Genomic DNA, 27,529 nt, shown 5'->3' with positions numbered 1-27,529 from the left:
TATATATATATATATATATATATATATATATATATATATATATATATATATATATATATATATATATATTTCCTCCAACTATCCTAATAGTGAGAAAACTCAAGGGTTGCAAATATCTTTCCATGTAGTAATCTAAACATTTCAACTTTGTAAAGCCCCTTAGGATTTCTCTTTCCTGTTTACCTTTTCATGCTTCTCTTGATTCTTGTATTTGAAACTCAAATTTTCCATTCAGCTTTGGTCTTTTCAGCAAGAATGCTTGAAAGGCTTGTATTTCATTGAACATACATTGTTCCCCCAGAAATAGCATACTCAATTTTGCTGGGTAGGTGATTCTTGGTTTGAATTCTGGAGTTTCTCTGACCTCTGGAATATCCTATTCCAGTATTGTGTAAATACAATCAGGTCAACACAAGATCTAGTAGCTTTTACATTATAGCATCTCTCCTAACTCTTGTGTTATCCTTACAGTATTTCCACAACACTATAATTGTTTCTTTTCTGACTGCTTGAATTATTTTTTCTTTACCTGGGAACTCTGGAATTTGACTACAATATTCCTGGGAGTTTTCTTTTTGGGATCTCTTTCAGGAGGTCATGCATAGATTCTTTCAATATTTATTTTACCTTCTGGTTCTAGAATATCAGGGAAGTTCCCCTTGATAATTTCCTGAAAGATGATTTCTAGGCTCTTTTTGTTAATCACGACTTTCAGGTAGTCCAATAATTTTTAAATTGTCTCTCCTCAATCTATTTTACAGGTTATTTGTTTTTCAGTGATATATTTCACAATGTTTTCTATTTTTTCATTCTTTTGGTTTTGTTTTACAATTTCTTGATTTTTTATAATGTCATTAGCTTTAATCTGTTCCATTCTAATGTTTAAGGAATTATTTTCGTCAGTGAGCTTTTGGACCTCTTTTTCCATTAGGCCAATTCTGGTTTTCCATACAGTCTTCTCTTCAGTTGCTTTTTGGACCTCTTTTGCCATTTGGGTGTTTTAAGGTGTTATTGTCTTCCATTTTTGGGGTGTCTCCTTTAGCAAGCTATTGACTCATTTTACATGATTTTCTTCCATCATTCTCATTTCTCTCCCCAATTTTTCTTCTGTTTGTCTTACTTGATTTTCCAAATCCTTTGTTAGGTCTTCCAGGGCCTGTGACAAATCATATCTCTCTTGGAGGTTTTGGATGTAGGAGTTTTTCCTTTGTTATCTTCTGGCTATATGTTTTGATCTTCCTTGTTACCAAAGTAATATTCCATGCTTTTGGATTTAATTACTACTTTACTCTATTTATAAGATGTACTTTTTTTGCTTGCTTTCTAGGTGTATTCCTTCTACATGTTTATTCCTTTTATTACTATTACTACTGCTACTACTAGTATTGCTGCTCCTATAACTACTCCTACTACTGCTCCTACTACTACTATTGCTGCTAATGCTACTACTATTACTACTCCTACTCCTACTCCTACTTCTACTACTACTGTTACTACTACTACTACAATTACGACTATTCCTACTACTACTGCTACTGCTACTACTGCTGCTGCTGCTGCTGCTATTACTCCTCCTCCTCCTCCTACTACTATTGCTGCTACTACTACTCCTACAGTTACTACCACTACTACTACTTCTGGTACTACTAGTAGTACTACTGCTCTACAGCTAATATTTATATTAAGCATTAAGATATTAAATTTTTAGATCCTTGCAACATTTCTGCAAGGTGGGACATATTATTCAGCTTTTGCAGATGAGCCAACTGAGACTAAGAAAGTTTAAGTGACTTGATCATGGGCACATCACTAACCATTTTCTGGGGTAGGATTTGTACTCAGGTCGTACTGACTCCAGCTCAAGCTCCCCATCCACTTCCTCACCTAATCCCAACATTTATAGGTTAACTTTCCTTGCAGATTTCCTCCTTTAACAACTCTTCCCTCCATGTTCCCTGTTTTCTTTAGGGGTTGATTCACTTTCCTTTTTCACCACTTAATAACTTGACAGTCACACCTAAGTATTTTCTCTGAGTTCTCTAAGCAGCAGATAGGCAGATTTATCCAACTTTTCTATTCCTTCTGTCCTTACCAATGTGTCTCACTTTCCTTTTCTTATTTGCTATACATTCTACATTTCCTTGAGTTTTTTCCTCCCTTCTGGAGAATTTTTCATTGATCCTTCTCAATCTGCAGTCCTCATTAGATGGTTTCCAGCTTTCTTCCATCATCTCAAATCTTCCTTCCATTTTTCCACAAATTCTCCTATATTCCAGCTCCCCAAATTCAGTCTCTGGCCTTCTTCATCCCTCCATCTAAAGTCTTTTCTCTCTTCTTTTTTTCAATATATCCTTTTCATTTCCTCTTCATTTCTGATCTGCTAGTTTGGAAGCTCGGTTCCTGGGAATGTGGTGGACACAATATTCCAGATTGTTGGGTGAAAAGTTTGCTTGCCATCACCACTTCCTGCATCTGGTATAACTCTTGAGTCATGCTCTCTAAATAATATGGCTGTTCCTAAATCAGGAGCTGTCAAGGTAGTGTTGATTCTCTTAGGAAACCTCTCATGTGATCTCAGATATTTCCTTTTCTCAGATGGATGTCGTATTTCCTTGCCATCTTCTCATTCCAGTAAATGGTAGAATGGTTTTTAAGCATTCTCATTAGTAGCAATTACTGCAGATGATGTACATGTAGATGATAAACATCCCCAAATGTTTGATAAAATTTGACTAATACTATATTTACTCATATGTCTCATTCTTCATTTGAAATTCTCCCCAAAATGCCTATAGCATGATTTGCTCAACAATATCTTCCTCCTAGTCACTAGACACCTGCTACACACAACACCTGTCAAACCCACCACTGGACCTCTTTCGAGATGATAGAATCTCCAAAGCACAGGAAACCCAAGGTTGAAATGAAATGAACAGTACTACAGGAGCAATTTGCCTGTTGACACACCCAGAACAACTGGTATGATGAAGAAGAATATTAGTGTGGAAAAAAGTATTGAGAAAGTTTTCACTATGGACTTGAGCTTTCCAGAGATGCCAATCAATTGAAAAATAACATCCCAGAGACAAAACCTCACCATGAAGAGGCCCCTTAGCAGATCACAAGCTTTTAAACTAGGTTGAGGGTTCACATCTACTGAAACTTCTTCTAATTAACCACCAAGCACTTTGAATTTCATCCTCAAAAGACTAAGCAATGTAATTATTCAATAATATGTGTAAAGAATTTTGAAACTTTCAAAGTTATATATAAACGTAACTTCAATCAACTCAAGTAGGATTAAGGTAGAAACAGCTTGTGAGTTATTTTTTATAATCAGTTGCTTAACATGACATTGTAAAGGTGAAAATGGATCATTCATTTAAAATAGAAAAACAGGGTATAAATACATTAACACCAAAACAAGTTTCAGTACCCACAAGTCAACCAAGTTAGGGCACCAGAATTTCTCTCACATCCACCTTACAATCTCCTCTATCCCTTCTACCTTGCCCCCTACTCTCATCCTCAAACCTGCCCCCCACCCAGGTATTGAAGTTTCTTTCTGAGTCTAGCTGAGACCTAGGCCCCAACTCTAGGGGAGCTCATGGAGGGATCAATAACTCACCCATCTGATGACCACCAAGGGTGTCCCACGTTGAAGTCTGACGCACCTCAGATACACTGAGAGGGTAGAGGCGACTGCCACAACCACTCCCAACTGGAATGACTAAGGTCTTCCTGGACAAAAGGAAGGCTGTCCCATGCCAGGTGGGGAAACCTCCAGAAACCAAATCAGTCCTGCTGCTTGAGTGCTAAACTGCTGGTCCCAACAGGAGGCCACAAACCCCTCCCCCTGCTGGGAGGTGACTGGCCATGCCTTGTTCTTCCCCTGTAGATGGGGTGATTGTCCTCCTCCTCCTCCTCTTCCTTCTCCTCCTGTCCTCGTGCTTTTTCGTCTCACCATCCTCCTCTCCCTCATCTTTCTCTCATTATATTCCTCTTCCTCTTTTCCCTTTTCTCTTCCATTTTTTCATCCTCTCCTCCTCTCTTTCCAGTCCCTGCTTTCTCCTTGCATTTCTTTTTCTTTTTCCTTCTTTTCCTTATCTTCTTCTTCTTTCTTGATCTTTTTATGACCCTTCCTTTTTTCTTTTGTTCTTCCTTTTCCTTTTCTGCTTTCTCTTCCCCATCAGTCTTTAGGCATAGCATGGAGCCTAGCACAGATAAACAAGAACATAGTAATTGTTGTATCCATATATCTATTGAGATGGCCCCATTCCCAATCAATGACACTCAACTCCCCAACAACCTTGGCCCCATCCATCACACCCACACTCAAAAGCAGCACTTGGATAAAAATTGTTTATCTGAATAATCTTATTCCTATGCAGTTGGATGGATGATAATGGCTATGAACAAAGTTAGGACTGAATGGTATATACTCCCTACCACCAGTATAAGTGATTCCCCACTAGCCAACAACCTCTCCTCCTTTGAGAACCTGTTCACAAAATGTCCAAACATAATTGCAGGGAGGCGTCAGAGTAATCCAGAATGGAACACTCAAGGATCTATAATAAGAAGCTCACCTGCACAGGAGATTGGCCCCAGGACCAATGTTCAGATACTCTGAGCCTAATTAGACAACAATGGATTCTTTGTTCTCTCCCTTCCTTCAAGGCTTTGAACCCTAGAGATAGGTCTCAGGGTAAGCAAGGGAGCAGCTCAGTGATTAAAGCCTGATGAAAGGCACACAACATGGCCCCATTCTTCCTTCACCTGCCTAGAACACAACTGGCTGCATCTGTATCAATTGTTATTTAGTAGGGAGTGCCTTCTGGTACCAGTCTCTGTAGACAGCAGCAGGCTGACTCAATGTTCAGTCATGATTTTTCTATCAATGGCCCCTAAAGATTCCCATAAACTTCAAAGGAAACTAGGCCTTATCAAACCCGCCACTTAGTGAGAATTTCCTCCTTTGTAAAAGAACCAATGCAGGGTTTCTTTAAACAGGTGCCTTCCTGAGTACACTCGTGTTTGCTCACAAAGATGTTAATTTATCATTCTTCACTAACGGGAAGCAAGGACAAAGTATTTCTGCATAATGTTAATAAGACAAATAAGAAAAGAGGAGTTAATGTATGAAAATTCATTTTATGTAGAGAAAATAATAAATTATCATTATATATGGCTTAATGGTTTGCAAAGTGCATTGTAGATGTTATCTCATTTCATAATGATTTGGTAACAGCCCTGTGAGTTAGGTGCAATTATTGTCCCTATTTTACATACAAGGAAACTGAAGTCAAGTGATTTGTCCAGGGTAACTCAGCTAGGAAATGTCTGAGGCAACCTCTGAACTCAGGTCTTCCTGACTTTAGGCTCAGCACCCTTTCCCTCAGGGCCACCAAGCTGCCATCCCTTCATTTTCAAAAGAGCAGCTCTGGACTGTCACAGCATCCTCCCATATTAATTATCCTTTTAACTTCCTTTTTCTTCCCCTTCTCCGTTCCTTTGACCCAACCTTTTCATATCACAGTTTATCAGATCTGTGCCCCAATCACAGACTTCCCTGTCCCACTCAGGGACAATCAGAAATCAGAGAAACTCAACTAAGCTCACTTAATGTATTCCCTCCTTCCCCAGACATGTTTGCATATAAAAATGGTCTTCCAGAAACAAAATCCACTTACCTTAGGGAATAAATTGCAGAGCGTTTCCAGCTCCATGCAAAGGAAACACTTTCTAACAACGAGGGCTGACCAAAATGCAATGGGCTTCTCAGAATCTTCACCACATTGATGATCTTCAAAGGTTTGAGATAACCATTGATTAGGATGGTGTTGAATAGTCTCTTGGCTGATGAGTTATATCAATTATTTGAGAGGAACTTTTGGTTTTCTTTCCAATACTGATTCTGTGACTCTGGAAGAACAAAAGTTTGAAATCTTTTAACTGGCTGACAGGAGTATGGAATTTGAGTTGAGATGTCTTTCAGCATCTCTTAAAAGTCACAGGATATTGGTATGTATGTATTCTGCCATCAGTTAGTTCTTGGTTTTAAAGCATTAGTAAAGGCTATGATTGTCAGTTTTACATAAAATGGAGCAGATCCCAGCCCTGCCTTGGCCACCCAGCACTGAAAGTAACAGATCCAAGCAGGCTTCAGGGACAGAATGTCCCACAGCACCCCAGATCCCTCAACCCACAAGTGTCAAATATCAGTGAGCAGATCCTTTGGACTGGCTGAAAGGGGAACATGATTTCCCCATACCTCAGGCCTGCTCAGGTGGCAGCAGGAGAGGCAGCAGCACACAGCGTTCCCAAAGCAAGCAGTAGCGTGCATCCATTGTTGAAGGTCTCATCAGAAAGCCCCTGAGGGAAATGAGCCCTCTGTGGTGGCCCTGTCCCCACCTGAGCAGCTGATCTTAATCTCACACTGAATAGCAGCCTTGCCCCTGCCCAAAGCCCCTGAGGCTTGGGAGCAGCTCATTTGAATCTCAGTCCCCAGGTGCTGGCTTGATGGTCATGAGGCCAGGTGGCAGTGGAGAGGATACTCTGAAGTCAAGTAAGTGGCTGGGAAAATGCCCAAAAAAGGGAACAAAAATAAGACCATAAAAGCTTACTTTCTTGAGGAACAGCTGTCTGCCCCCATCCTTTCAGATGAGAAAGAACAAGGCATACTGTCACAGGAAGTCAAGGCCTCTGCCTCCAAAGGTAACTTAAACTGCTCTCAGGCAATAGAAGACCTTAAAAAAGAATTTAGCAGCTTACTTAAGGTGAACCAAAAAATCTTGAGGAAAATAACAGTTTTAAAAAGAGGCTAACCCAATTGGAAAAAGACATCTAAAAAGCCATTGAGGAGAAGGAGGTTTTAAAAAGCAGAATTAGCCAAATGGAAGAGAAGGTTTAAAAGTTTATTGAATAAAAGAATGTGTTGAAAGAAAGAATTGAGTTCAGGGAAATGAATGACTTTGAGTTAAACCAAGCAGTTAGTAGACAAAACCAAAAATTTGAAAATATAGAAGATAACGTGAAACAACTCATTGGAAAAACAACTGGTCTGGTAAATAGATCCAGGAGAAATAATTTTAAAATGATAGGACTACCTGAAAGCCATGATCCAAAAAGAGTCTAGATATTATTTTCCATGAAATTACCAAGGAAAACTACCCTGATGGTCTATAATCAGAGGGCAAAATATACATTGAAAGAATCCAGTGATCACCTCCTGAAGGAGACCCAAACAGAGAAACTCCTAGGAATATTTCAATATTTCAATAATTTCAATATTTCAAAAATACTCCTAGGAATATTCCAAATTTCAGAGTTTCCAGATCAAGGGGAAAATACTGCAAGCAGCTAGAGAGAAACAATTTGAGTACTGTGGAAATATAATCAGCATAACACAGCATCTGGTAGCTTCAGAATTAAGGGATTGAAGGGAATGGGATATTTCAAAAGTCAAAGGAACTGGGATTGAAACCAAGAATCACCTACCCCTCAAATCTGAGGATAATACTTCAAGGGAAAAAAGGGTCATTCAATGATATAGATGACTTTCAATCATTCATGTTGAGGAAAAGACCAGATCTGTATAGAAAAATCTGACTTCCCAAGACAAGAATCAAAAGAAGCATGTAAAGGAAAACAGGAAAGGAAAATCATAAAAGAAACACAAAAGTGAATCTTGAACCAAGTAAATGAGAGCTGGTTTGAGTCCTGATCTCCAGACTCTAGACAGAACAGTTCTGCAGAGATGACCCTGTGGTCTATAAATAGAGGGTTATTTGTTTAGGACACTGACTCCCTAATGAGCCCCCAGACAGCACACTAAATGTGAATGTGCTATCTAAAAACAGAAGTGAGCTTAGGTCCCTCAGGTGACTCTCCTCACCAGCCAGTCCCTGTAAAGTCGCCAGTGGAGGTGACCTAGCCCAGGTCACTTCAGATTTCATCCTGTGTTGTTACTGCACAAGGTTCCTGTCTGAAAACACTCTCAGGAGCCAGCAGTGGCACCGCAGTATCTTCAGACTCTGGTGAGAAAACGGGTGACTGGCTTTGAGGGAACTCAGAGGAGACTCAACGAAGCATGTGTGGGGATAAGGGAACAGAGAGACAGGGCACAGAAGGGAGGGTGAGTGAGGGAAGAAGAAAAGGAAAGGGAGCACTGCATGTTTGGTAGTGTAGGACTGTAATGTTCAAGTTATGTGCTGTCCCTGAGGACACAGCTATTTCAAGGGAAAGACATGAAGTTCAATCACATGATAAGAAAAATGACAGCAGCTCCCCCCCCCCCACAATCCAAGCAGGGCATATTCTCTCATAAATAGACACAGTGTGAGTGGGAAGAGGATGGATCTATGAGGATCCTAACTAAAGGGCAACCTTGTAGGGCATGTGTGGTGCTGGGTTCTAGGTGGAGGGGCAGCTGACACTTGTGATGTTGCAGAATAACTCATGTCTTCTCATTTGGCCTGTTTCCTGCTCAGTATGGAGTCTGCTAGACACATTGCTCCACATGTTCTCCTTGTGTTGTGGTGGTTGCTAGTCACATCCTCTCAGCTGGGTCTTTATCTGATGACTACATACATATACCTTGGTACATATATACATATATATATGAGTATGTGTGTACTCACCTAAACATATATATATATATATATATATATATATATATATATATATATATATATATATATATATATAAACCCACCACAACACACACACATACACACATGTGTGTATGTATATATAAAATATTCCCTCCAACTATCTTAATACTGAGAAAACTCTCAAGGGTTATAATTTTTTTTCCATGTAGGAAAGTAAACAGTTCAATTTTGGTAAGTCCCTAATGACATCTCTTTCCTGTTTACTTTTTCATGCTTCTCTTGATTCTTCAAAGGAAGTGAATGCAATATTCAAATGAAATGCACAATACTACATCATTGGCATGTTGACACACAACAGAAGAACTGGTATAATCCAGATGAATTTCAGTGTGGAAATAATTATTCAAAACTAATTGACTATTGACTAGAGCTTTCCACACATGCCAATCAATTGACAAATAAAATACTAGAGAAAAAATGTCACCATGAAGTGGCCCCTTAACATCTCACAAGCTTTTAAACTTGGTTGAGTGTTCACATCTACTGAAAGTTATTCGAATGAATACCTTGGCCCTTTGAATTTCTTCCTCAAAAGATTAAGCCAGTGTCAAGTAGGGAAGAGCCCGAGCAAGTGCATCCGTCATTTGTCATTCTGACCAGACTCCCACATGAGTTTCGTGGCCAACTGAATTCTCCAGAAGGTGAAAGGATGGCATTTGTGAAGAGTGGTTGGCTGCTTTGACAAAGCACGATCTTGAAGAGGTGGAAAAAATCCTGGTTCGATCTGTGGTCAGATGACCAGCTAATTTATTATGACGACCAGACTAGGTAGAATGTAGAAGATTGACATGCTGGTGGACTGCATCAACATCCAAATGGAAAATGAGTGCTATGATTTTTCAGGCTCCTGAGGGTTAGCCAAAAGACCACATACTGCAAATTGTTTTCCCTGATGGGACAACTATCAATCTTTGCGCACAAAGTGAAGATGATTGCTTGGCATGGAAATTTGCACTCCAGGATGCCAGAATAAATACAGCTTATGCTGGCTCAGCAGTCATGTATGATGAGACTGCTGTTGCTCCATCTCCTCCTCCTTGTACAGCTTATGCCACACAGTCTCCAGAGGTATTTGGCTATGGTCATTATAATGGTGCATAGCCTCCAGGAACTCAAGTTATCTATGCCTACTAATGGGCAGGTTTATGCGATACCATACCAGTATCCATATCCAGGACCTTATGTACAGCAGCCTGTCAACCATGTCATCGTCTGTAAGCATTACTGGGATCACGATGGAGACCTGGCTCTGGGAATGCTGACTGGGGCACCACTGGCATGGCCTTGGGATCTTTGTTCTGGGTCTTCTAATACATCTTTGCATTTGTATTTTCCAAAATCTGTATTTTATTTCCTGTGTGCCATAATAATATCCTCTTTTAATACAAAGATTTTTAATGACAGTTGCAATAGTACTTTTAAAGACATCTTAATGATAATTAGTCAGTATAAATTTCAAAAGGTAGTATTGTAAGTGTGCTATTCTTTTGAAATATGAATTAAAAGGATACTTGATCATTTCAAACTCTTTTATAGAACTTAGTTGTATAAGAAAGACTTACTTGAGCTGATTCATTTTGAAGAACATTATCCCTGCAGTTTTAAATGCAGAGCATAAGAGATAGCTTTGTCAACCATCTTAGAAGTATGCTGCTCATATAATGACCCCTGAATATCTGATTATTTCTGGCAGGGAAAAGCTCAAATAATCCAACTGCTAGTTCACAACTTAAGAATTAACTGTGGAACAATCTAGGTGTTGCTGTTGGCATGGCAGGGTGGTAAACTATGCACCATAAAACAATATTGACCTTTTGCACCACACACTCCAAAGAATAGTACCCAAGGCAGTGCTAACACTCCACGTACCTCTGCAGTTGGCTCTATCATTATCCAGTGGTGCTCTCCTGGTGGTCCTGTTTTCTTTGTTGTGAAGGAATTTATTTAATCCTGGAGATTGGAACTGAGAGGTTTCTTGTCAAGACCTGCCATTCAGGACAAACTTGTAAACAGGACTGGAAACCTATTGTTCTTTGACATAATTCTGAAGCACAGAGAGTTGTAAAAGCAGTTTAGAGGCTGAAGTGATTGGTGTTTGTTTTTCTTTTTGGAAGTCAATACTACCTTTGCATTTAAAAAATGGCAGACATGACTTTTCCCTCCTTAATATAATCTTTTCTCATGGATCATTTCATGAAATCTGCTTTCCTGTACTTGAAAACCCAAAATGTATTATGTTCCAAATCGACGCTTATTTGAAAATGAGAAAGCAATAGGAGGGAAACGGGGGCTCAGGGAAAGAATGAGACGTACATTGTTAGTGAGCAGTCATTCCAGAATTTTTAATGGTGGGATTGCCTCATATGTAGATTGCACATAGTTTTTGTTTCTGCTATTATCCATAGTTCAGGCATTTTTGCTTCTTCCTAAACTTTTAATTGAGATTGACTTAAAACCTAATACTTAAAACAACTATACTTAAGGTATCAAGGACATAGGATGAGAGCCATGTTTGTAATATTGAAATAACTCAAGATCATCTTAGGTTACACTTTAAAAATGATGATATCTCTCTCTGAGAGATGTAAAACACTGATGATTGCACTGTCATGATTAACCAGAGTTATGTTAAAGGAATGGAAGCAATTGAACATACACATGGTTATGGGTGGAAAGATAGCTCCTCTATTTGAACAAGTAGACTGGCACATTTGTTCTCATTAATTCCCATCCAAAGCTTACAATTTGTGAGTATGTTTCTTTGGAACTCAGTGAAATTATGTACAAGAACAAAACAATCAAAATCTATAAACCCAAAACACACCAGAAGACAAAGACCATACGGTGATTTGATCATTACTTCATTTGTTAAAGAAATATTTATTGAATGCCTGCCATGCATAAGACAAAACTACAGTCCTATCTTGTGTCTTAATTTATATATGTCTTTCCCTATTTTCTATGATGTGGGGCTTTTTTCTTTTTAAATCTCATTTCAGAGTTTGAGATTTTCCCCTGTCCCCTCTGTAGTGATGATAATTCCCATTAAGTCCCTTCTTCGTTATATGCATTCTGTTTTATTTTTTGGATGACTGATAACCTATCATTGATTCCTTCTAGTTTACTACTTCTATATCTGATGAAACTTAACACTCCATGTCAAATTGAAATCCAAACCAACTATATAATGAACTCCTGGATTCTTGGCAGTTCCCATAGGCCTTTTCTTTCTTTCTTTTTTAACTACAGATGTCTACTTCAGCAGACAAGAAATGTACGAGTGCCATCTTACTTGGCATTTGACAGAGGAGGGAAAAGTCACAAGAGGTCTGATTGTATAATCGCTTAATACTTTAAAGTCATTGCCATTAAGGCTTTGAGCTGTATTTAATAAGAATATCAAAATAATAACAATTTAAACAATGTAGTTAATGGGACTCTTCTAAAGCACTCTGAATTGAAGGGATATATTTTCAAATGAACAGCTTTGAATGTTGCAAAAAAAGATTAAGCTATGTTTAGAATTAAATAATATGTGTAAAGGAGGTTGGAAACCTTAAATTTACATATACATGTAACTTCATCCAACACAAGTGGGGTAAAGGAGGGACAGCATGGGAGTTATTTTTTATAATCAATTGTATAATATTACACTGTAGAGGTGAAAATGGATCCTTTGTTTAAAATAGAAAAACAGGGTATAAATACATCAATAAATTAAAGAATTAACTGATTAAATTAATTAATTAACAAGGTATAAATACATTAATAACAAAGCAGATTTCAATGCCCATGAGTCAGCCAAGTTGGGGCACAAGAAATTCCCTCACATCTCCCTCACAGTCTCCTCTATCCCTTCTAACCTTCTCCCTAGTCTCATCATACAGCCTCTCCCTCACCTCCCTCACCTCCCCCGACCCCCCAGGTACTAGAAGTTGTTTGTGAGTCTAGCTGAGACGTAGGACACAGCTCTAAGGGCCTCATGGTGGGGTCGATAACTCACCCATCTGATGACAACCAAGGGTGTCCCACGTTGCTATTTGGGTCCCCTCAGACACAATGAGAGTCTAGACACAACTGCCAGGAGCACTCCCAACTAGGAAGACCAAGGTCTTCCTGGACAAGGGGAAGGCTAGCCCAAGGGAAGCCTTCTTCTCCTTCTTAGATCCTTTGAAGACTGTGCTCTTCAAACTCAGGCAGACCCTTTCTGAGCTCTCAGGTCTCTTTGTGTTCTCATGGTATCCAGTGACAACGCTTACATAATAAAGGGAAAACTGACCGATCCCTGAAGACTTGTAATCAGAATCTTTGAACTGGAGGTAGCCACCTGACTTAGGCCAACTGCCTCCAAATATAATTGAGCACAAGGTATTTTCCTTTGAACACATGGCAACAACAGTTTGGCATTTTATATTTTTCTGAGGTCTTTTTCACTTCTGGCTCTAACTATGGGAGGGCCTGCTCCCTATCCTCCCCCTTTGCCCCATGCAAATTAGTTAAGCCCTCCCAGATTGATATTTTTGTTATAGTCAATGGTCAATTAGGTCATCTTTTGTCTGCCTTTTGACCTAGGTCTGGCCTCAGTTCAACTGAGGCCTGGGAAAGATCTTCATTTAGAAACACCAAGGTCATCCACTGCTTCCTTAGTCATCCCTGCTCATGTTGACTTTGTTCTTACCACAGGCCTTTGATGACTAAAGAAGAGTGAGGGTGACAATTTTGCACAGCTTTACCTCACTTAAATACAATACCCAAAAGAGGACCAGCAAACTTAGGCTACCCACCTCAGAGGGTTGCTGGCAGAAAGGTGCTTTCCAACCTTAAAGCCTAGGGCAAGTAGAGTCACTTTCATCTACCTAAAGGGCTTGCACTATGGATGTCTGAATTAGTGTGCTTATTTCCCACCAAGATATATAGAAAAAGACTCAAAGATAGACACACACACTGCAAGAACTTTTCATCCATCTGGGCACAGTGGTTAGATTTGAAAGGGGGACTTGGTTGGATTCTGTTGGTTCAGGGTACTGCAGACTTCAGATCAATGACACTCAACTACCCCTTCACCCCCATCCATCATACTCACACTCAAGGGTAGCACCTGGATAAAAAATGTTTATCTGAATAGTTTTATTCCAGGACAGTAGGATGGATGATAATGGCTATGAACAAAGTGAGGAGTAATTAATAGATACTCCCTGCCCTCAGTATAAGGAATTAGCCTCTAGCCAGCAGCCTGTGCTCATTTGGGAACCTCTTTATAAAATGTGAAAACATAAGTGGAGGGAGGGGACAGGGTAATCCAGACTGGAACACTCAGGTCTCTCTACTAACAAGCGCACATGTACACGACGTTGGCCAGCAGGACCCATGTTCAAATACCCTTAGGATAATGAGAAAATCTTTGATTCCTTATTGACTACCTTCCTTCAAGGCTTTGAACCCTTCAGACAGGACTCAGGTTAAGCAAGGTGGCACCTCAGTGATAAAAGCAGAATGAAAGCCACACAACATGGCCCCAATCTTCCTTCACCTGCCTTGTCCACACCTGACTGCATCTGATATCTATTGTTATTTAGTAGGGATGGTCTTTGGGTACCAGTCTCTGTTGACAGCAGCCAAGGACTGGAGAGCAGGGTGATTCAATGTGCAGTCACAATTTTTCCATCAAAGGCCCCCGAAAGATCCCTTTGAACTGTAAAGGAAACTAGGACTTATCAAACTAGCCATTTAGTGGGAATTTCCTCCTTTCTAAAGGTAACAGTGGAGGGTTTCTTTAAACAGGTGGCTTCCCTAGTGCACTTGTGTTTGCTCACAAAGATACTAAGTTTGAATTTTTCACAAACTGAAACCAAGGATAAGGTACATCTGAATGATATTAAGAAGACAAATAAGGAAACATGAAAAGGGAATTTAATTTATGAAAATTCATTTTATCTACAGAAAATAATAACCACTTACATAGGGCTTAAAATTTGCAAAGTGAATTGTACATGCTACATCATTTGATTTTGATAAGAGCCCTGTGAGGTAGGTGCAATCATTGTCCCCATTTTACACACAAAGAAACTGAAGTCAAGCAATTTTTGCAGGTCAGCCCACCTAGGAAATGTCTGAAGGAGGTTGTGAACTCATGTCTTCCCGACTCTAGGCTCTGCATCCTTACCTGCTGGGTCACCTAGCTCCAATGCCTTCATTTCCAAAAGAGCACTGCTGGATGTGCACCATATCCTCAGATGTTATTCATCCTCTTTCCTCCTTGTTTCTTCCCCTTTACACTCCCTCTGATCTACCCCTATCACATCAAAATTTACCAGGTCTATGTCCCATTTACAGCCTTCCCTATCCCCCTCAGGGACAACCAGAAACCAGAGAAACTCAACTAAGCTCGCTTAATGTATTTCACCCTTCCCCAGACATGCTTGCATATAAACAGGATCTTCTAGAAACAACATCCACTTACCTTCAGGAATATATTGTCAAGAGTTTCCAATTCCATGCAAAGAAAAGACATTTTAATAATGAGGGCTGTCCAAAATGCAGTGGGATTTCTCAAGGCATCATGGGTGATCTTTAAAGGATTGAGATGACCATTGATTGAGAGTATTGTTGAAGATTCGTTTTGTAGATAATTTTTGCGAATTAGTTGGCAGAAACTTTGGGTTTTCCTTCCAATATTGATTCTGTGACTCTGGAAAGATAAAAATTTGGAACCTTTTAGCTGACTGACAGGAGTATGGATTTTGAGTTGAGAGGTCTTTCAGTATCTCTGAAAAGTCACAAGATATTGGCAGCCATGTATTCTACCCTAAGTCATTTCTTAGTCTTAAAGCTTTAGAAAAGGTTGATATTCCTTCCATGATTATATGTCAGTTCTAGGTAAAACAAATTCCTTAGGAAAATATATAACAAAATCAGTTGCTAGGGTATTAGCACAATAGCTAGCCCTGTGAAATGTCACTGTTGGAGGAAATATGAGAGGAAAACTTGCGTGAATAAGTGTATTTAGTTGCAAAGAGGCCCTCTGGAATATGGTTCCATTTGCATGAAGAGGATGCTTTTGAAAGAGGGAGTCTTTTTTACAGTGACATTCTTGGAAAGAGTTTTTTGGTAAGGATTCTCTTGAAAGAAGGAGGGTTTTTATGTTAGTTTTCTTAGGAATGCTAACTAATCAACTAAGAGGAAATATTTTATTTAAATATTTTTGGTATGATGGGGAAGAAAATGGAGAAAGGAAGGGAGAAACTCTTTGGAGATGATATAATAAATAGGTATTAAATGTTTAAATGGCTTATAAAATATCACCTCTGAAAGACGAACAAATAGGAGCTTTGGGCTACCTTTTCACTGAATAATCTCTTCTCATTGGCCTTCTTTGTGTTCCAGTGGCAATGTTGGCTGCCTGGAGCTGCCTGGAGACAGGCTCCCTGGCAGCATTACTTCCCCCTGGCATCAGGGGAGGATGCAGGGATTATACTCAGGCAATTTATTTTCACTTTTTCTTTTCAGTCTCGTTCTGTTGTCTCTTGATCTCCAAATAATACGAGGAGTCTATGGCAACCTGCGCGATGTAAATGCCATCCAGGATTTTCACTTCTTGGGCCATGGTTGGAAGACTTGGACTTGTGATTGCCATAGCCCAATTCATGGAAGGTTGGGAGAGGCCCCAGCTGATGGTGCTCTCATCTGCTGCTAAGATAATACCGATCTGCCCACAAGCTGAGCTTCTTTATTTTGTATTACTTTATTTGTTTTCAGTGTTCTACCTTCACTTACGTAATTTGAGTATTTTCCCCCTCCCTTCCTCTCCTTCCCCCCTAATTTTCCCCTCTCTTCTTGACACAGTATACAAGTTTATATAGGTTCTACTCATACGTTCCTATGAAATACATTTTCACCTTAGTCATGTTGCAAAGCAGAATTAAAACGAATGGGAGAAATCATAAAACAAATGAAAACGTAATGCAAAAGAAAATGTTTTGCTACATTCTGTGATCGAATTCTGTAGTTCTTTCTCCAGATGTGGAAGGCGTTTTGCCTTAAAAGACCATTGGGACTTTGTAAAGTCCTTCCATTGCAATGAAGTTCTAAGTCTAGCAGAAAAACTACTCGCACAGTATGGTTCTTGCTGTGTACAAAGTTCTCCTGGTTCTGTTCCTTTTGCTCAGCATCAGTTCATCTAAGTCTTTCCAGTCCTCTCTGAAGTCTTCCTGTTCATCATGTCTTATAGCGCAATAGTATTCCATTTCATTCATATTCCACAATTTATTCAGCCATTCCCCAATTGATGGGCATCCCCTTGATTTCCAGTTTTTGATTACCACAAAGAGTGCTGCTATAAATACTTTTGTACATTTTTGTACCATTTTTATGATCTCTTGAGAATATAGTCCTAGAAGTCGTATTACTGAGTCAAAAGGTATGCGTATTTTTTTAGCATTTTGGCCATAGTTCCAAATTGCTCTCCAGAATGCTTGGATCAGCTCACAGTTTCACCAACAATGAATTAGTGTTCCAATATTTATCATCTTCCTGTTTTGTCACATTAGCCAATCTGATAGGTTTGATGTGGTATTTCAGAGTTGTTTTGATTTGCATATCTGTAATCAATAGTGATTTAGAGCATTTTTTCTCATGACTATACATAGGTTGAATTTCTTACTGTAAAAGCTGCCTATTCATATCCTTTGACCATTTCTCAGTTGGGGAATGATGTGTATTCTTGTACATTTGATTTAGTTCTCTGTATATTTTAGAAATGAGACTTTTATCACAGATACTATGCAAAAATTCTCAGTTTTCTGCTTCCCTCCTAATATTGATTGCATTGGGTTTGGTTGTGTAAAAACTTTTCAGGTTAATGTAATCAAAATTATCCATTTCGTACCTCATAATGCTTTCAATATCTTCTTTAGTCAAAAATTCTTCCTTTCTCCATAAATCTGATAAATACACTATTCCTTGCTCCACTAATTTGTTTATAGTATCAATCTTTATACCTAAATCATATACCCATTTGGAGCTTTTTCTTGTGTATGGTGTCAGGCATTGGTCTATGCCTAGTTTCTGCCACACTGTTATCCAGTTTTCCCAATAACTTTTGTCAGACTGTAAGTTCTTATGCCAGAAGTTGGGGTCCTTGGGTTTATGAAACAGAAGATTGATATATTCATTGACTCCTGTGTCTTGAGTATCTAACCTATTCCACTAGTCTGCCTTTCTATTTCTTATCCACTACCAGGATATTTTGGTAATTGCTGCTTTATAACACAATTTGAGATCGGATAGAGCTATTCCACCTTCCCTAGCATTTCTTTTCATTAGTTCCCTTGATATTCTGGACCTTTTGTTCTTCCAGAGGAGTTTTGATATTATTTTTTCTATCTCTAGAAAATGATTATCAGATAGTTTGATTGGTATGGCCCTGAATAAGTAATTTAATTTAGGTAGAATAGTCATTTTTGTTATATTAGCTATGCCTACCCAAGAGCAAGTGCTGTTTTTCCACTTACTTAGATCTGAGTTTATTTGTGCAAAAAGTGTTTTGTAATTGTATTCATATAGTCCTTGGATTTCTTTTGGGAGGTAGATTCCCAAATATTTTGTAGTGTCTACCCTAGCTTTAAATGGCACTTTTCTTTCTATCTCTTGCTGTTGGGCTTTGTTAGTAATAGATAAAAATGGAGAAGATGTGTGTGGGTTTATTTTGTAACCTGCATCTTTGCCAAAGTTGTTTATTATTTCAATAGTTTTTTACTTGAATCTCTAGGATTCTCTGAGTATATCATTGTATCATCTGTGAGGAGTGTTAACTTAGTTTCTTCTTTGCCTGTTCTAATTCCTTCAATTTCTTTTTCTTGTCTTATTGCTACAGCTAACCTTTCTAGAGCCATATTGGTTAATATTGCTGACAATGGCCATGCTTATTTCATCTCTGATTCTTATTGGGAATGCATCTAACGTATCTTGATTATTCACCTCCTTAACTGCTTTCTTGTTTGTTCTGAGGGTAGACTTCTCCAGTTCAGAAAGGGAGAGGTTGAGGTCCTCCACTAGTATAGTTTTGCTCTCTATTCTTCCTGAAACTCCTTTTACTTCCCTCTAAGATTTCGAATGCTATACCACTTGGAGCATATGTGATTAGAAATGATATTGCTTCATTGTCCATGGTGTGTTTTAGCAGGATATTGTTTCCTTCCTTATCTCTTTGATTAGATCTATTTCTGATTGTGCTTTTTCTGAGATTAAGGCTGCTACCCCCGATTTTTTTTTATATCAGTTGAAGCACAATATATTCCACTCCAACCTTTTACCTTCATCCTGTGTGTATCCCCCTAATTCAAATATGTTTCTTGTAAACAACATATTGTTAGATTCTGGTTCATAATCCATTGTGCTATCTCTCTCAGTTTTTTGGGAGATGTCATCCCATTCACATTCCCAGTTATGATTACTATCTGTGTCTTTCACTCTTTATATCTCAAACCCAGGTGGAAGAACTTACCATACTGAAATTAATCTTTTTAGATTTAGCACATTATTCAAAGGCAATAAAGATCTATTCCATCCATTTTTTTCCATTTAAAAAAAAATTCAGGCCTGTATTTCTTCTTCTCAGGGTCTTCCTATGCTAAACACTGTCACTACCATCATCAACGGTGGTTCAACAATCTCATCTAGCAATTCTGTCAGTTCCCAGAGATGTCATTTTCTTAGGGTCCATGATTTGAATTCATCAAGGACATCTTTGGTCTCCTTATTTAATTGGCTAATGAAACAAATGTCCATATATTCATAAGTATAGAGTATATATTTGCTAAGTTGTATAAATTTCCTAATTAGTCATTTTCATTCTATCCTTTCTTCTTCAAAAGTTATTCTTAAACAGAGAAAAAACAAGTGACTTGATCATGGTCACATAGCTAATAATTGTCTGAGGCAGGATTTGAACTCAGGTCATACTGACTCCAATTCTAGCTCCCCATCCACTGCATCACCTCATTCCATCTTTTATAGGTAGACTTTCCTTACAGATTTATTCCCTTAAGAACTCTTCTCTCCATGTTCTCTGTTTCCTTTATGGGTTGTTTCATTTTAGTTTTTAACCTGTTAAAAACCTGACTAGCTATTTTCTCTCAGTTCTCTAAGCAGCACATAGGTAGACTCATCCAATTGTTTCATTCCTTCTATCCTTACCAAAGTGTTTCACCTTCCTCTTTGTACTTTGCTATACCTTCTGCACTTCCTTGAGTTGTTTTCCTTTTTGAAATTTTTTCCTTTATCCTTCTCCATCTGGAGGCCTCATTAGATGGAGTCCACCTCATCTTCCATAAACTCAAGTCAATCTTCAATTTTTCCTCAATTCTCCTAAATTTCTCCTCCCCAAATTCAGTCTCTGCCTTTCTTCACCGATCCATCTAAAGACTTGTCCATCTTTTTTTTCTTCACTTCATGTGTTTCATTTTCTAGTATTTCTAGATCTATTCCTTTGAAAACTAGGGTCCTGTAGATATGGTTCCATATTACAGATTTTTGGGTGGAAAGGTTGCATGCCATCACCACTTGCTGCACCTGACCAGGTCTTGAGGCATGCTCTATAAAGAATGCTGCTGCCCCTCAATCAAGAACTGCTCAAGGCGAGGTTGGTTCAATTAGCAGACCTCTTACGTGATCTGGGATTTGTCCTTCTCTGAGAAGGATGTTGTTGCATTTTCTTGCCATCTTCTAGTTGCAGTATAGATTAGCATAGTCCCCAAGCATTCTCATTAGTAGCAATGATCATAGATGATGGAATGCATACAAGCCCAAATGTTCAACAAATTTTAACTAATACTACTGTTCTTATTCACTCCCAGGCCTCACCTTGTATTTGCCATTCTCCCCAAAATATATACAGCAAGCCTAGCTCAACCATATCTTCCTCCTACTAACTGGATACCTGCTACACAATCCAACTCTTTAGCCCTACACTGGACTTCTCTGTAGACCACAGGATCTCCAAAACAAGGGGAGCCCAATATTCAAATGAAATGAGCAATACATCTTGGCATGTGGACACACAAGAGAACAACGGGTATAATCAGGAAGATTTTCAGTGTGGAAAAAATTCTTCAAAACTCATTGACCATTGACTAGAGGTTTCCACACAGGCCTATCAATTGTGAAATAAAATATTAGAGAGAAAAATCTCACCATGAAGTGGCCCCTGAGCAACTCACAAGCTTTTAAACTTGGCTGAGGGTTCACATCTAATGAAACTTATTCTAATGAATCCCCAAGCCCTTTGAGTTTCTTCCTCAAAGATAAAGCCATGTTCATTGTTTAATAAAATATGGAAAGGATTTTGAAATATTTATAGTTACATATAAATGTAAGCTCATTCAACCCAACCGGGGTAAGGGAGGGACAGCATGCAAGTAAATTTTGTAATCAATTGTATAACATTACACTGTAGAAGTGAAAATGGATCATTTATTTAAAAGAGAAAAATAGTAATAATGCCCATGAGTCAGCCAAGCTAGGCCACTTTAACTTCCCTCACAACTCCCTCCAAGTCTTCCCTATGCCTTCTAACCTTCCCTCTACACTCATCACCCAACCTGCCCCCCCCACCTCCCCAGGTACTGAAAGTTGTTTGTTAGTCTAGCTGAGACCTAGGCCCCAGCTATAGGGGATCTCATGGTGGGGTCAATAACTCACCCATCTGATGACCATCAAGGGGGTCCCACATTGATGTCTGAGTCACCTCAGATACAATGAGAGACCAGAGGCAACTGCCACTACCACTTCCAACTGGAATGATGAAGGTCTTCCTGGACAAAAAGCTGTCTGCTTCAAGCCAGGTAGGGAACCCTCCAGAAACAAACTCAGTCTTGCTGTTTGAGTGCTAAAGTCCTGGGCCCCAAAGGAGGGGAGGGGAACTGTCAAAGGCCACAAAACCCCTCCCCCTGCTGGGAGGTGACGGGCCATGCCTTTTTCTGACCCTGTAGATGGTGTGGTTGTCCTCCTCCTCTTCCTCCTCCACCCCCTGTCTTACTGCTTTTCCTCCTCTCTGTCCTCCCCTCCCTCATCTTTTTCCTCCTGACCATATTCCTCTACTTCTCCCTTTGCTCCTCCACTTTTTCATCCTTTCCTCCTCTTTCCAGTTCCTGCTTTCTCATTTCTTTATCTTTTGCCTTCTTTTCCTTCTTACCTTTTTCTTCTTTCTCACCTTTTTGTGCCTCTATCTTTTTTCCTTTCTGTTTTCTCTTCCTCATCACTTTTTCTCTTTTCTTTCTCAGCTTCCTCTTTCTCATCTTGATTTTTCCTTTTCTTCAATTTGCTTTTTCTTTTTTTATTTTCTCTTCCTATTTTTTCTCCTTTCCTTCTTTTTCCTAATCTGTTTCTTCCTCCAGGCAGTCTCAAAATCTCTTTTCTGTTCCCCATCAACATTTCCCCCGAAATTAGAGTTTTTTCCTCCTACCTAAAGGATTTGCACCATGCATGTATGAATTAGAATTCTTATTTCCTGCCAAGATACACAGACACAGATGCAAAGGTAGATGGATACACTGCAAGAACCTTACATCAATCTGAGCAAAGTGGATAGATTTGAAAGGGGGACTTGGTTAGATTTTGTTGGCTCAGAGTACTGTTGAATTATGTGCCTACATTTCCTTGGAGCCACACCCAAATTAATAAAATTTCGTTATAGCATGGAGCCTAACATAGACAAACAAGAATTTAGCCAGCATTTTATCAATCTCTCTATTGAGATATCCCCATTCCCCATCAATGACACTGAATTTCCCATACTCCACCCCCATCCTTCATACCCACATTCTAGAGTAGCACATGGATAAAAAATGCTTAGGTGAATAGTGTTATTACAGTGGAGATAAATGGAAGAAAATGACTATGAAGAAAATTAGGGCTAAGTGATGTATATCACTTATCTGAAACATAAGTCTCTACCCCACAGCCTCTACTCCTCTGTGTACCTGTTCATAAAATGTCAAAACATAACTGGAGGGATGGGACACAGTAATCCAGACTAGAATACTCAGGGTTCTATATTAAAAAGTTCACAAGCACAGAACCTTGTCCAGTAGGACCCCTGTTCAGATACCCTTAGGCTAATTAGAAAACAATTGATTCTTTGTTCTCTACCTTCCCTCAAGGCTTTCAACCCTAGAGATAGGACTCATTTTAAGCAAGGGAGCAGCTCAGTGATGAAAGCAGGATGAAAGTCACACAACTGGCTGCATTTGATATCAATTGCTTTTTAGTAGGAATGGCTGTTGGGTGCCACTCTCTGTTGACAGTTGCAAAGGACTGGAGAGCAGGATGACTCAATGTTCAGTCACTATTTTTCTATCAAAGACTCCCTAAAGATCCCTTTAAAATTTAAAGGAAACTAGGACATAAAAAACCAGTTATTTAGTGGTAATTTCCTCCTTTCTAAGGAACCAGTTCAGAGTTTCTTTAAGGTGACTTCCATAGTACACTCGTATTTGCTCACACAGATATTAATGTATAGTTCTTCACAAACTGGAAGCAAGGATAAAGTATTTATGAATGTTGTTGATATGACAAATAGGCAAATAAGAAAACATGATTTACTTTATGAAAATTCATTTTATGTACAGAAAATAATGAGTTACCATGCATATAGGGCTTAAAGTTTTGCAAAGCACACTGCATAGCTTATCTCATTTGATGGTCATAAGAGCCCTGTGAGGTAGGCGCCATGATTGTCCTTATTTTACGTAGAAGGAAAGAGAAGTTAAGTGATTTGTCCAGGGTAACTCAGCTAGTAAACATCTGAGGCAGGATTTGAACTCAGGTCTTCCTATTCTAGGCTCAGCACCCTCACCATCTCAGCCGCCTAGCTACCATGTTTTCATTTCCCAAAAGGCAGCTCTGTATATTCACAATATCCTCAGATGTTATTTATCCTCTTTCCTCCCTTTTTCGTACACTTTCCTCTGCCTCCAACCTAGCCTTATGACACCAACATTTACCAGGTTTATGTCCCATTCACAGCCTTCCCTGTCCCCCTCAGGTACAACCAGAAACCAAGGATACTCAACTAAGCTCCAAGTGTTAATGTATACACCCCTCCCCAGACATGTTTGTTTGTGAGAAACAAAATCGATTTACCTTAGGGAATAAATTGTAGAGAGTTTTCAGCTCCATGAAAAGAAAGACTTTCTAATAATGAGGGCTGTCCAAAATGCAATGGGTTCCTCAGGGCATCATGGGTAATCTTGACCACAGAGGTATCTTCACATGTTTGACGTAACCACTGAGAGGGGTATTGTTGAATAATCTCTTTGCTGATGAAACTTTGGTTTTTCCTTCCAACATTGATTCTATGACTCTGGAAAGACAAAAGGTTGAAATCTTTTAGCGGACTGACAGGAGTATGGATTTTCAGGGGAGAGGTCTTTCAGCATCTCTTCAAAGTCATAGGATATAGGCAGCAAAGCACTCTGCCCAAAGTCAGTTCCTGGTTTAAAGTTTTAGAAAAGGCTGATATTCCTTCTATGATTAAATGTCAATTCTAGATAAAATTTACTAATTAGGAAAAGCGATAAACATTCAATTGTTAGGCTATTAGCACAATAGCTCCCCCTGTAAAATGTCACCGTTGGGGTCAATATGAATGGAAAACTTGCATGAATAGGTGTATTTATTGGCATGGATTTAAATTCTCGATCCCAATTCAAGCACAAGATAAGAGATTCTGAAATAAGAAGAAACTTTCCATACTTAATGGGATATTCCTCAGTTAGATACTTGACCATATTGTCCCCTTCCCCTCACAATTTAGACCTACCTAGACCTTTTAAAAGCAGCAGCAAGAAGCATATGTCATATCCTGCTTTCTTTTCTCTCATTCACATACATTTTTCATTGCTAAACTCAGCTTACTCCCTCAGGGTTGGCCTTTTGGCAGCAGAGATAATCAGCAAGGATTCACATCTACTGAAACTTATTCTAATGAACCCCCATGCTCTCTGAGTTTCTTCCACAAAGAATCAAGGCATGTTTATTATTAAATAATATGTGGAAAGGATTTTGAAAGTCTTAAAATAACATATAAATGTAAGCTCATTCAAGCCAACTGGGATAAGGGAGGGATAGCATGTTAGTAATTTTTTGTGATCAATTGTGTAACATTACACTGTAGAGGTGAAAATGGATCATTTACTTAAAAGAGAAAAATGGTTCAATGCCCATGAGTCAGCCAAGGTAGGCCACCAGAACTTCCCTCACAACCCCCTCCCAATCTCCCCTATCCCTTCTAACCTTCCCCCTACACTCATCACCCATCCTGCCCCCCTACCTACCCATGTACTGAAAGTTGTTTTGGATTCTAGCTGAGACCTAGGCCCCAGCTCTAGGGAATCTCATGGTGGGTCAATAACTCACCCATCTGATGACAATCAAGGGTGTCCCACATTGATGTCTTTGTCACCACAGATACGATGAGAGACAAGAGGCGACTGCCACTACCACTCCCAACCAAGGCCTTCCTGAGCAAAAGTAAGGCTGCCCCAAGCAAGGTGGGAAAACCTCCAGGAACCAAATAAGTCCTGCTGCTCGAGTGTTAAACTCTTGGTCTCAAGAGGAATAAAAAGGGACTCTCAAAGACTACACGACCCCTCCCTCTGATGGGAAGTGCCTGACCATGCATTTTTCTTCCCCTGTTGTTGGTGAGGTTGTCCTCCTCCTCCTCCTCCTGCTCCTCCTGCCTTCCTGCTTTTCCTTCTCCTTGTCTTCCCATCCCTCACCTTTCTCCTCAACATATTACTCTTCTTAATCTTCTCCCTTTCCTCCTCCACTTTTTCATCCTTTCCTTCTCTCTTTCCAGTTCCTGCTTTCTCCTTCCTTTTCTTTACCTTTTGTCTTGTCTTTCTTCTTATATCTTTCTTCTTTTGTGACCTTTTTGTGCCTCTTCCTTTTTAGTTTTCTGCTTTCTCTTCCCCATCACTCTATCTTTTTATTTCTCAACTTCCTCTTTTCCTTCTTGGTTTTTTCTTTCTCCTCTTCAATTTGCTTTTTCTTATTCATTTTCTTTTCCTCTTTTTTTTCTCCTTTTTTTTCTTTTTGCTAATCCATTGCTTCCTCCTTGCACCTCAAAATCTGCTTTTATGAACCATCAACATTTATTTTTTCCTCCTCCTCCTTTTTTTTCTTATTTATTTAGCTCTAATTCCACAACTTCTTTTGTTTTCTACATTTTCTCCTCTTGCTCCCCCTACCCCAAGAGCTCCTTGGAAGTCTGTGCTCTTCCTCTTCAGGCAGACCCTTTCTGAGCTCTCAGGTCTCTTTGTGTTCCCATGGTATCCAGTGACAATGCTTACATAATAAGGGGAAAACTGACCAATCCCTGAAGAACCCCAATCAGAATCTTAGAGCTGGCAGGAAGCACCTGACTCAGGCCAGCTGCCTGCAATTGTATTTGAGGGTGTTCTATCCTTTCACCAAATGGCAAGCAACAGCCTGTTGTTTTTTATTTTTCTGCAGCCTTTTTCACTTCTTACACTAACTATGGCAGGATCTACTCCATATCCTCTCCCTTTCCCCTCAAGCAAATTAGTTAATTCAAGATTGATACTTTTGTGGTAGTAAATGGTAAATTACACCATCCTCTGTCTTACTTCTTACCTAGCTCTTGCCTCAGATCAGCTGAGGCCTGGAAAAGACTATGATCTGACAAGATAAAGGTCATCTATCGCCTCCTTAGTCATCCCTGCTCATCTTGACTTTTGCCTTTGATGACTAAAGGAAAGAGTGAGGGTGACAATTCTGAACAGCTATACGTCATTTAAATGCAAACCCAAGGAGAGGACCAGGAAACTTAGGCTACCCACCTCAGAGGGTTGCTGCAGAAAGGTCCTTTGAAAGCATTACAGCCTAGAGAGATTAGTTATTTCCATCTAGCTAAAGGACTTGCACATATGATGTTTGAATTAGTGTCTTTATTTCCTGCCATGATACACACATATACTCAAAGATAGAGAGGAACCTTCCTGCCATCTCTGCATAGTGGTTAGATTTGAAAGCAGGAGCTGGTTGTCTTGTGTTGGTTCAGGGTACTGCAGAATAAGAGGCCTACAGTTCCTTGGAGCCACACCCACATTGTCAAACTGTAGTTATAACTTGGAGCCTAACACAAGCAAATAACTTAGGAAGTGTTTTATCCATCTCTCTATTGAGATTCCCCATTCCCCATCAATGACACTCAACTTCTGCCCCACACACACCCCCACCCATCATACCCACACTCAAGAGTATCACATGGATAAAAAATGCTTACCTGAAAGTCTTATTCCAGTGCAGTAAGATGGATGATAATGGCTATGAACCAAGTTAGGTCTAAGGGATATATACTGCCTTCCTCCAGTATAAGTGATTACCCTTTGACTAACACCCTCTGCTCATCTGTGAACCTATTCATGAAATGTTAAACATGACTGGAGGGAGGGGACACAGTAATCCAGACTGGAACACTCAGGGGTCTATATTAGGAAGATCACATGCATAGGACATTGGCCAACATCACCCCTGTGCAGATACACTGTGGCTAATTAGAAAGCAATTGATTCCTTTTTGTCTGCCTTCCTTCAAGGCTTTGAACCTTAGAGACAAGACTCAGGTCAAGTAAGGGAGTAGCTGAGTGATTAAAGCAGAATGAAAGCCACACAACATGACCTCATTCTTCCTTGACCTGCCTTGTCTGTAACTGGTTGCATCTGATATCAATTATTATTTAGTAGGGATAGTCTTCTGGTACCAGTCTCTGTTGATAGCAGCCAAGGCCAGGAGAGCAGGGTGGCTCAAGGTACAGTCACCATTTTTCTATCAAA

General features: G+C 39.4%; 1 long non-coding RNA gene and 1 pseudogene across 2 annotated transcripts; one reads left to right on the top strand and one right to left on the bottom strand.

Annotated features, from left to right (window-relative positions):
* Positions 1–78: 78 nt before the first annotated feature.
* LOC140500484 (uncharacterized) lies at positions 79–25,993 on the bottom strand. 2 transcript variants are annotated; one of them, XR_011965757.1, is made up of 5 exons: positions 25,089–25,993; positions 23,814–24,033; positions 15,136–15,363; positions 5,694–5,925; positions 79–4,214 (listed from the first exon to the last, which is right to left on the bottom strand). It is a non-coding gene; the product is annotated as an uncharacterized lncRNA (long non-coding RNA). The 2 variants fall into 2 exon arrangements; XR_011965756.1 differs by having other exon boundaries at positions 25,559–25,993.
* LOC140500483 (pleckstrin homology domain-containing family B member 2 pseudogene) lies at positions 9,026–10,606 on the top strand (annotated as a pseudogene).
* Positions 25,994–27,529: the final 1,536 nt, after the last annotated feature.

The sequence above is a fragment of the Notamacropus eugenii genome, chromosome 4 (genome assembly GCF_028372415.1).
Source record: "Notamacropus eugenii isolate mMacEug1 chromosome 4, mMacEug1.pri_v2, whole genome shotgun sequence".
NCBI lineage: Eukaryota > Metazoa > Chordata > Mammalia > Diprotodontia > Macropodidae > Notamacropus > Notamacropus eugenii.
This window is presented reverse-complemented; position numbering and strand designations above follow the sequence as displayed.